General features: G+C 36.3%; 1 non-coding gene across 1 annotated transcript; it reads left to right on the top strand.

The window, feature by feature from the left end:
* Positions 1 to 2,783: 2,783 nt before the first annotated feature.
* Positions 2,784 to 2,890, top strand: LOC119510954. The gene has a single exon (XR_005212082.1). It is a non-coding gene; the product is annotated as a U6 spliceosomal RNA (small nuclear RNA).
* Positions 2,891 to 9,664: the final 6,774 nt, after the last annotated feature.

Raw genomic sequence — 9,664 nt, 5'->3', positions numbered from 1 at the left:
CCTGGAAAAACAAATAAGAGATCTATGACTATATCTGAAAGATAAGAAAATGCAATATTCTAATCAATACCAGTAGTCCTTGAATAGTCATAATTAAAGGGGAAACAATAGATTGTAATGGGGAAATGTAGCGGCAATTTTCAAAAATAGGAAAATGGAAACTAAACTGGGTAGAGGAGGATACTATCAGTCCCAATAGTAAGAATTTAACCAGTAATTAAATGTGTCAACTTCTGGAGATTGGAGTTATGGATAGCTATGTAGCACTGCATATCTGTGGTTGTATATCATTAGAGAGTCTTCTTTATTAAAGACATTAGGGAATTCCTGGGTGGCAGTTAATTCAGAGGCTAACACGCCATGCTCCTCAAAACAACAACAAAGTAAACAAGTGAAGAATGCAAAATCTAGAGTTAAAAAAAAATCATAGCACCAATAAAAGAAGAAATAAAAAAATTTAAAAAACTTATAGTATGGTCATGGAAAAGCAGCCTGGAAATAGAAATCAAAAGTACAAGAAATCAGTGCATGGCTACTACCACCAATGTCCCTCTTTTCCCCCTTTATCAAGATCAGGGGAAAACTGAGCATAAAAGATCCTGAATAATTTCACTATATAGAGGGAGGCAGAAGGTGAGAAAGAAAAGGGGAGTGTCCTTCAAAATAAATGACAGAATGACATAGAAGTTTTCCCCCCATCCCCATCACAACAATTATTGAGACAGATAAAACTGCCAGCCCTTCATTTTATTACCATGGATGGAATAGATTCCCAAGAAGAGAAAAATAGTAATACACATATGATTGACTCTACCTCCTGTGAATTAATGCAGTCATGGTCAATAACCTATCTTTCTGTTTGTTCATCTAGGGTGAAAGTGAAGACAGCCATTAGGGAGGTGTAACTAAATTGAGAATGTTGATAAAAACACTCTGTGTTTCTATCAGAAACAGTCTGTAATTTCATCCTGAGTAGTTTGAACAGCCTGAAACAGAAGTACCTGTGCCAATGGAATTGTATAGCAAAAGGAAAACACTCAAATATGCTGTATGGCATTACTTTTAATTCAAGCACATTCATTTTTCAAAGGGTCTCTTATGGATGGCTGCAACCCTCCACATTATTTTAGCTCTTTGAAGTTCTAGTCTCCCAGATGACTATCCTAAATCTCCTCCCCTCCTCTGAAACACCCAACATCTCATTCCTCATTTTCACTCTAGACATCACTTGAGTGATGTTCTGTGAGAAAATGTAAGCAATCAGAGAATTCCCACACTCTTAACCCAGTATTCATGTTCTGCTTTTCCTCTTATCATTGGTGTGTATTCTGTTTTCTCCTAAGTCCAATCCTTCTATCTTAGTATGAAATTCTGTCTCTCTGTCCCTACTCAAGAAGACTGCTCCAGTAACTGTCCCATCTCTTTTCTACACCATCCTTTTTTTCTTTTTTTTTTCCTTCTGCACAGAAGAAGGATTGTACCTTGAAACTCAACTGATTTGTTTAAACCTTGGCTCTGCAACTTAATAGCTATGTGGACTTAGGCAAGTTACTTAATCTTTCATTTGTCCAGTTTCTCACCTCCTTAAAGTGAAGGAAAATAATAATACTTACCTTGCAGGTATTATTAAGATTGTTGGAATTAAATGAATTTTTGTGTAGATTCATAGGGCCTGGAAAGTTTTAAGTGTTGCCTATATTTTCACTATTATTTTACAGTACACAAAGTAACTGTAATATTTCCTAAGAAATATGCAAATAAGCTACTTCCTCTTTTTTTCTGCTTCTCTTTATAAGAAAACAAAAATCTTCACAGAGCAGCTCTCTAGTATGACCCTCCCATTCTATCACATTGCAACTTCATTCCAGTCATCTTTTAATAATTTCTTTCTCCCAGACCCCATGTCTAGCACATCAGAAATTCCTATGGTCTCTGCAGTTGATATTCAAGTCAATTCCTTTAATTTTTTTTTTAATTCCTTTAATTTTATTGTCTCGAATCCATTGCATTCAAGGCTTGCCTGAGAACATATGTTAATGCATTCTATGTTGGATTCTTAAGTTATCATCTTATTTGACCTAAGAAGAGTTTGACAAATTCACCCACTCTTTAAAAACAACCAAGCAAACATGACATTTTTTCTTAGTTTTTAAGCTATCACTCAATTTTCTAGATTCTCCTTGAACCTGACTCCTTTTTTCTTTTGGCTGATTTTCTTTTGACTTTGTACCCTTTAAACATAGGAGTCACCAGGGCTCAATTCCCAAAACTCTCTTACTGTCATATGTACCCATCTCCTGGCTTTAGTACCATCTATGGTCTTAATACTTTCAAATTTCTATCTTAATACTTTCAAATTTCTAGTTTGGGCTTCAGTCCCAAGTATTCAATGTCCTGTGTCATATTCTGCTTGGATATTTAAAATGAGATTCAAACATGCAACTTATGACTTTCCCTTCCTCCTTCCCCAAAACCTGTTCCTTCCACAGTTCTCTTGGAGCCATAACTGAAACCTTTCTTCTTTCATATCCTACATGGGAACATTAGCAAATCCTGTAGGCTGTAATTTAAAATATATTCAGAATTAAACCACTTTCTCTGTCTTGAAGCTTACATTATAGTGTGTATAGCTAACAATTGTTATCCAAGAGTTTACTATCTATCCTATGGATTCTTTCAATAGTTTTCTTTCTGGTATTTTTCCCCCCTCAATCCCACTTACAGATTTTTCCCAAAACAACAGACAGCATAATAAAGGCAGACTCCTCACAAAAGTCTCTAGTGTGCTTACTTTAGCAGCACATATGGTAAAATTGTAATGATATAGAGATGATTAGCATGGGCCCTGCACAAGGATAACACATGAATTTGTGAAGCATTCCAAATTGTTTTCACCAAAGAAGGTGCTAATACTAGGATGGTATATAAGAATTCTGCATGTTATGCATGATTTTTCTGTAAACCCACAACTTCTCTAATAACAAACAGTCTACAACAATTTAACAATGCCCATGATCCAGCCCCCAGCTATCTCTCACCCCACTTTCCACTATTCTGCTCCTTGCTATGTCTTTCCCAGTATGCTGCTTTTCTTTGGTCTACTTTATGCTTCTTTAACTTGGCAAGCATGTTTCACCTCAAAGTCTTAGCATTTGGAATCTACACTGCCTTGAAGATTGTTCTTCTAGATATCTGCCTGTCTCATTCCTTCAGTATTTTCACATCATTGTTCAAATATCACTTTAGTTAGAAAATCCCTAAAAATAGCAGGTTCTACTTTCTCCATTTATCAATTTCTCTCTCTTTATTTTCCTTCATAGTACATATCACCCTCTGGCATACTATGTATTACTTGCTTATTGTCTATGCACACACTATAATGTAAGCTTCAAGATAGATGAAGCATTTTTCAGTTTTCCATTTTGGTAAATGTTATAAGTTAAACATCTAAAATAAGAAAAAGTCAGTTGCTCAAAAATAGTAATGAATTACTAAATGAATAAGATTCTCATCTTTAATCTCTTGAATTCAATAGACTATAAGAATACTAATGAAGAAATAGAACATTATAAATACTAAAAGAGTATAAAATAAAAATGCACATTTTAAAATTAGGATAGGAGAAGGGAAGATGGAAGATACCTGGGGTAGGGAGAATAATGCCCTCCCCAAAGATGTCTACACCCTAATCATTGGAATTTTTGAATATGTTACCTTAAATGACAAAAGGGACTTTGCAAGTGCAATTAAAGTTGAAGGCCTTAAAATGGTGACATTAGCCTGGATTATGTAGGTGGGCCTGAATTAATCACATGAGTCCTTAAAAGTGGAAAATTTTTCCAGGCTATGGTCAGAGAAAGATTTGATAATGGAAGAAGGGTTAGGGAGTTACTTTTAAGATGAAGGAAGGATATGAGGAATACAGGTGTCATCTAGGAGCTGGAAAAGGCAACTAGGTGGATGTGCCACTTAAGGCTCCAGATAGGAATGCAGTCCTGCAAACACCGTGATTTTAGCCAGTGAGACCCATGTTGGACTTCTGACCTACAGAAATGTAAGATAATAAATGTGTGCTGTTCTCAGCCATGAAGTTTGTGATAATTTGTTATGGCAGCAACAGAAAACTAAGACAATAGCATAGGATAAAGCCATAGGCAAAATGATCAATGAAGTGGGGAAAAGCACATGAATAAACAAAAATCACAATAAGAATGAAAATATAGTAACATCTCTGTTAAACAAAATCAACCAAAAATGCAGAGAAGTCCAAGAATTATTAGAGCATTTTTTAAACCTTCATGAAAATGTATTTGAAAATCTACCCATAATTCATGATTTTCTAATAAATGTAAGATCTTAATATTGGTATCGCTAGACATAGAGCATTGAAATAGAAGTATAAGCATGGAAAATTGGTAAAATCATTGTTCTGGGTTGCTAGAGGAACTTTTATGCAAAACACCAGACTAGATTTTATAAAGGGATTTATTTGTTTACAAATTCACAGTCCTAAGGCCATAACAGCATCCAAAATCAAGCATCACTGTAGAATGGCTGATGGTACCCAGAACACCTGTCAGCTGGAAAAGCAAGTGGCAGGTGTCTGCTTGTCATTTGCTCCCCAGTTGTGGGAACAGAAATGGCTTTCTCCAAGATGTCTCTGGGCTTTTATCTTAAACTCCTCTCTCACATCCCTGTGCATCCTTGTTTCTTTCTCCCAGTGTGTTTCTCTCTAAGCATTTGGGAGTCATTTCTTAGCTTCTCTGGGGTAAACTCTGCACTTCTTTTAGCCTGGCATCTCCAAACATCCATCTTTGTGCATTTCTGAGCATCCCTAAGCATCAGCAAGCATCTGGGACTGTGTTGTCTCTTAGCTTCTCTCTTAAATACTCCAGTGAAGTAATCAATAACCAACCTGAATGGGTGGGATCCACACCTCCATGGAAATAATTTAATCTGAGGTTTCCACCCTAATCAACAGACTAATCAGTCTGTCCTCACAAGACTGTGTTAAAGAATATGGCTTTTCTGGAGGACATAATACAACTAAACCAACACAATCATTAAAGTGCTTCTACAACTTTTCTCTTGCCCCCCAAATATATACACAGAACACCAGTCTGGGAAGGCTTCTAACACGAATACTTTCTAATATTCAAAGAGAAGACATATTAGGTATTATTTAAACCATTCAAGATGACAGAAAAGAAAAAAAAAAAACTTAAAATTCATTTCAACTAGGTATACGTACACATTAGGAGCAAAACTGCAAAAACAAATCAGAGACCAATATATGTGAGTGTATTGAAAAACATGTTTTAATATATTTTAATAAATTAGGAAATATAATTCAATAATACACTAAAATAAAAGACATCTTGCCAAAGTGGGATCTATGTAAAAAGGAAAGGGTTGTTCATGAGTAAGAATTCTAAATATCGGCCATGCTAGTAAGACAAAAAAGAAACAATATGTAATTTATTCTGAAAAGTTATTTTAAAGAATATCTTAAATCCTTCTTAGTTTAAGAAATAAAAAAAATTATTTAAACCAACTAGTGTGAAATTTGCTTGGAGGCAAAAAATCCAAAACGAATATTAAATATTAAAGCAAAAGTTTTCATCTTGCATATATCGATACACTTGGAGGTTTTCCCTTCACATAAGAAAAAAGAGATCCGTAATAAATATTATATCACTTATTACTTATGGTAATACAGCTAGAAAAGGGAAGAAATAAGTAATTAAAATTTTGGAAACCATTTAAATGTCCTTAATTTGAATACAATGTGATTTTACAATGGAAAGGCCCCCAAAATCAGTTGAAAGATGTTTGGAAAAAAATAATATATCCGGTCACAAAAATAATTCATTTACTCAATAATTAGTCTATGGAGTCAAGTTAGAAATATATTTCAGAAAAAATATCACTCACACTTAAAATAGAAAAAAGTGTGATGAATATACTTAAATATAAACTTTACATGAAAAGGGATAAAAATGTAAGAGGACCAGGATAAATTTTCCTTAGGCATGTAAAGAAGACTTTTCTAACTACAGAACCTGTCCTGGGTGAGGAGAACATATTTGAAAATATCAGTTCTTCTAAATTAATGCATAAATAAAATGGAATTTACAAAACAACATCAAACATTATTTTTGGAACTTAACATTATTCTATAGTTTTCTGGAGAATTAAGCCTGGGTAAATAGAAAAAGAAAATCTTAAAAAGTAATGTGAGGGCAGGGCAAGATGACAGAATGGTGAGGTGTGGAATTTAGTTACTCCTCTAGGACAGCTGGAAAATAGCCAGGAACTGTATGGAAGAGCTGTTTCTGGTACTTCTGTGACTAAACAAACACACATCATACACTGATCTGGAATGAGTGGAGTGGCTGAGATTGCAGCAAAGAACTGTAAGTTCCCCTGGCCTGGGGGCTGGTGCCCCTCCCCCACAGGCATGGCAGACTGTCTTGGACTTGGTTCCCTGAGAGAAAAAGAAACAATTTCTGCTGGGAATTAGGAGGGGGCTCAGTGATGATGCCTCAATTGCAGAATTAATTAATGAATTCAGACTGTTGAATAAAATCTCTAAGCACAGATAAACCAAGAGCAGGCACAAAAGAAATGGTGAGGATTTGGCCCAACAGAGAGGAGGCAGGGCTAAGAACAACAACAACAACAACAACAACAAAAAGCAGAGATTTTTGGAGTTGGAGGTGTTCAGAATATCGGGAAATGGCTGGGCTCCAAGAAAAAGGGGCTCATAGAAACATATACAACCTCTAGCTCTTATTTGCAAACCTGGGGAATGGGGGTCCAGCTCTGAAAAGGTTTTTTTTCTTTTCTTTTCTTTTCTTTTTTCTCTGACTCTGTATGTTTTACATTTCAATATTCATCAGAGCTGCCAGAAATCTCAGGCTTCAGCACTGCCTTGGGCAAGGACAGAATTAAAGATGTCTGAGAGTAACAAGTCAGGTGAAAGAGATATTTCCCTAAAGGGCATATTTAAAAATAGTCTATACTGAGATTGACAAAACTTGGGGAGCTGGGAAAAGGCTTTGAAAAGAGATTTCTTTTTTTTTTTTTTTTTTTTTAACTATTCTAAGTAGCTTATTATAGAAAGCCTCAGATATTTGAATTTGGCAGCTGGGCCCAGGCAAGGAAGGAGCTAAGGTAGGTTTGAGAGACAAAGCAATAAGTCTAGTGGGGGTAGATAACCCCCTAAGGGACATAACTTACCCAAGACAAGGGGAGGTGGGAACCAGCTCAAGTTGTTGCCCTTATTCAGAGAACTCAGACATCAGTGGCTGGGTAACAGAAACAGCTTAAGTCATCCACACCCCTGGCAGGGACATGGTTTGCTAAGAATTAAAGGCACTGCACCTCTTTATATCACTGGGGAGCTGTGGGCTGACAAGAACCATATGCTGGACAGGATAAGATAAGTACAGAGTTACAGAGTATAAAGGCTTCACAGATGGATCTGACAAATTTCAGAGTCTCATTCTCAGGGAAACTTCTTTCAGATTACACTCTCCTCCTGAGACCTTGGTCTGTCTGGACTGGGAAAATATGATTGAGATGATAATATCTGGGGATACCATCTCACAAAAAGGTTACATAGAGACAGGGCAAGAACCTGTAAAACAAGAGCTGAACAATTCTGATGAACTATACAGAAGCTATGTTAGAGGTCTAGATAAGTTGAACTAAACACCAAAGAACAGATAGAGAACACGGTCAACCAATAAGAAAACTCTAGGTTTGAGAGTGAAAATGAGCTCCAGAATAAACTAATCAAGACAATCAGATGCCTAGACAGCTAAAAATAACGAGTGGTACTAGGAAACATGAATATATTGACAGCCAAAGGAACAAAGTAACACTTCAACTGAGATACAGGAATTGAAACAACTAATTAAAGATGTTCAAACAAATCTAAATCAAATTGATGAGCTGAAGGAAAAATGTGTCAACAGAAATGAAGCATATAAAGAAGATAGTGGATGACCATAAAGATTTTGTAAGCTTGAAAAAATGAATGGCAGAACTTACGGGAATGAAAGGCACGATAGAAGAGATCAACAAAAAATGGAGACATACAACAGTAGATTTGATGAGGCAGAAGAAAGGATCAGTGAACTAGAAAACAGGATATAAGAAATCCTACACACAAAAGAACAGATAGGGAAAAGAATGGAAAAATATGAGCAAGATCTTAGGGAACTGAATGACAACATGAAGCATAGAAATATATGTGTTATGGGTGCCCCAGAAAAAGAAGAGAAGAAAAAGGGTCAGAAAGAATAATAAAAGAAATAATCACTGAAAATTTCCCAACTCCTATGAAAGACATAAAATTACAGATTCAAGAAGTACAGCATACACCAAACAGAATATATCCAAATAGACATACACCAAGATACTTACTGACTAGATTGTCCAATGTGAAATACAAAGAGAGAATTCTAAAAGCAGCAAGAGAAAAGTGATCCATCACATAAAAAGGAAGGTCAATAAGACTAAGTAAGTATTTCTCCACAGAAACCTGGGAGATTAGAAGGCAGTTGGATGATATATTTAAGATAATAAAGAGAAAAACTTCCAATCAAGAATTCTATATATGAAAAAATGTCCTTCAAAACTGAGGGAGAGATTAAAATATTTTCAGACAAACAAACACTGAGAGAGTCTGTGAATAAGAGACCTGCACTTCAAGAAATACTAGAAGGTGTGCTACAGACTAACAGGAAAAGACAGGGGAGAGAGGTTTGCTGCTGGAATGCAAAACACAGAGATGGATTGGCTTTTATAAAAGGAGGTTTATTTGGTTACACAGTTACAGTGTTAAGGTCACAAAGTGTCCAAGGTAACACATCAACAATTGGGTATCTTCACTGGAGGATGACCAATGGCATCTGGGAAACCTCTGTTAGCTCAGAAGGCACATGGCTGGTGTCTGCTCTGGAGTTCTGCTTTCAAAATGGCTTTTTCCCAGGATGTTCTTCTCTAGGCTTCAGCTCCTCAAAAATGTCACTCTTAGTTGCTCTTGGGGTATTTGTCCTCTCTTAGCTTCTCCAGAGCAAAAGTCTGCTTTCAAAGGCTGTCTCCAAAATGTCTCTGTAAGCTGAAGCTCCTCTCTCAGTTCCAGTGCATTCTTCAAAGTGTCCCTCTTGGCTGTAGCAAGCTTGCTCCTTCTGTCTGAGCTTATATAGTGCTCCAGCAATTTAATTCAGACCCACCCCGAATGGGTGGGGCAATACCTCCATGGAAATTATCCAATTAGAGTCATCACCCACAGTTGGATGGGTCTCATCTCCATGGAAACACTCAAAGAATTACAATCTAATCAACATTGATACATCTGCCCACACAAGATTACATCAAAGATAATGGCATTTTAGGGGACGTAATATATTCAAACCAGCACAGGTGAAAATAGTGTAAGACAGCTATGGGGCACCATCAAGAGTACCAATACATATATTATGGGTGGGAGGGTGTCCCAGAAAGTGAAGAAATAGAGAAAGGGGAAGAAGGAATAAACAATGACAAAGAACTTCACAGCCTTAGCAAAAGACATGAATATGCACACCCAAGAAGCTCAGAGAACACCAAACATGATAAACATGAAGAAAAAAACACTCTTATCATATATGGA

The sequence above is a fragment of the Choloepus didactylus genome, chromosome 1, assembly GCF_015220235.1.
Source record: "Choloepus didactylus isolate mChoDid1 chromosome 1, mChoDid1.pri, whole genome shotgun sequence".
NCBI lineage: Eukaryota > Metazoa > Chordata > Mammalia > Pilosa > Megalonychidae > Choloepus > Choloepus didactylus.
Note: the sequence above shows the minus strand (reverse complement) of the source record. Positions and strands in the feature narration are given on the sequence as shown.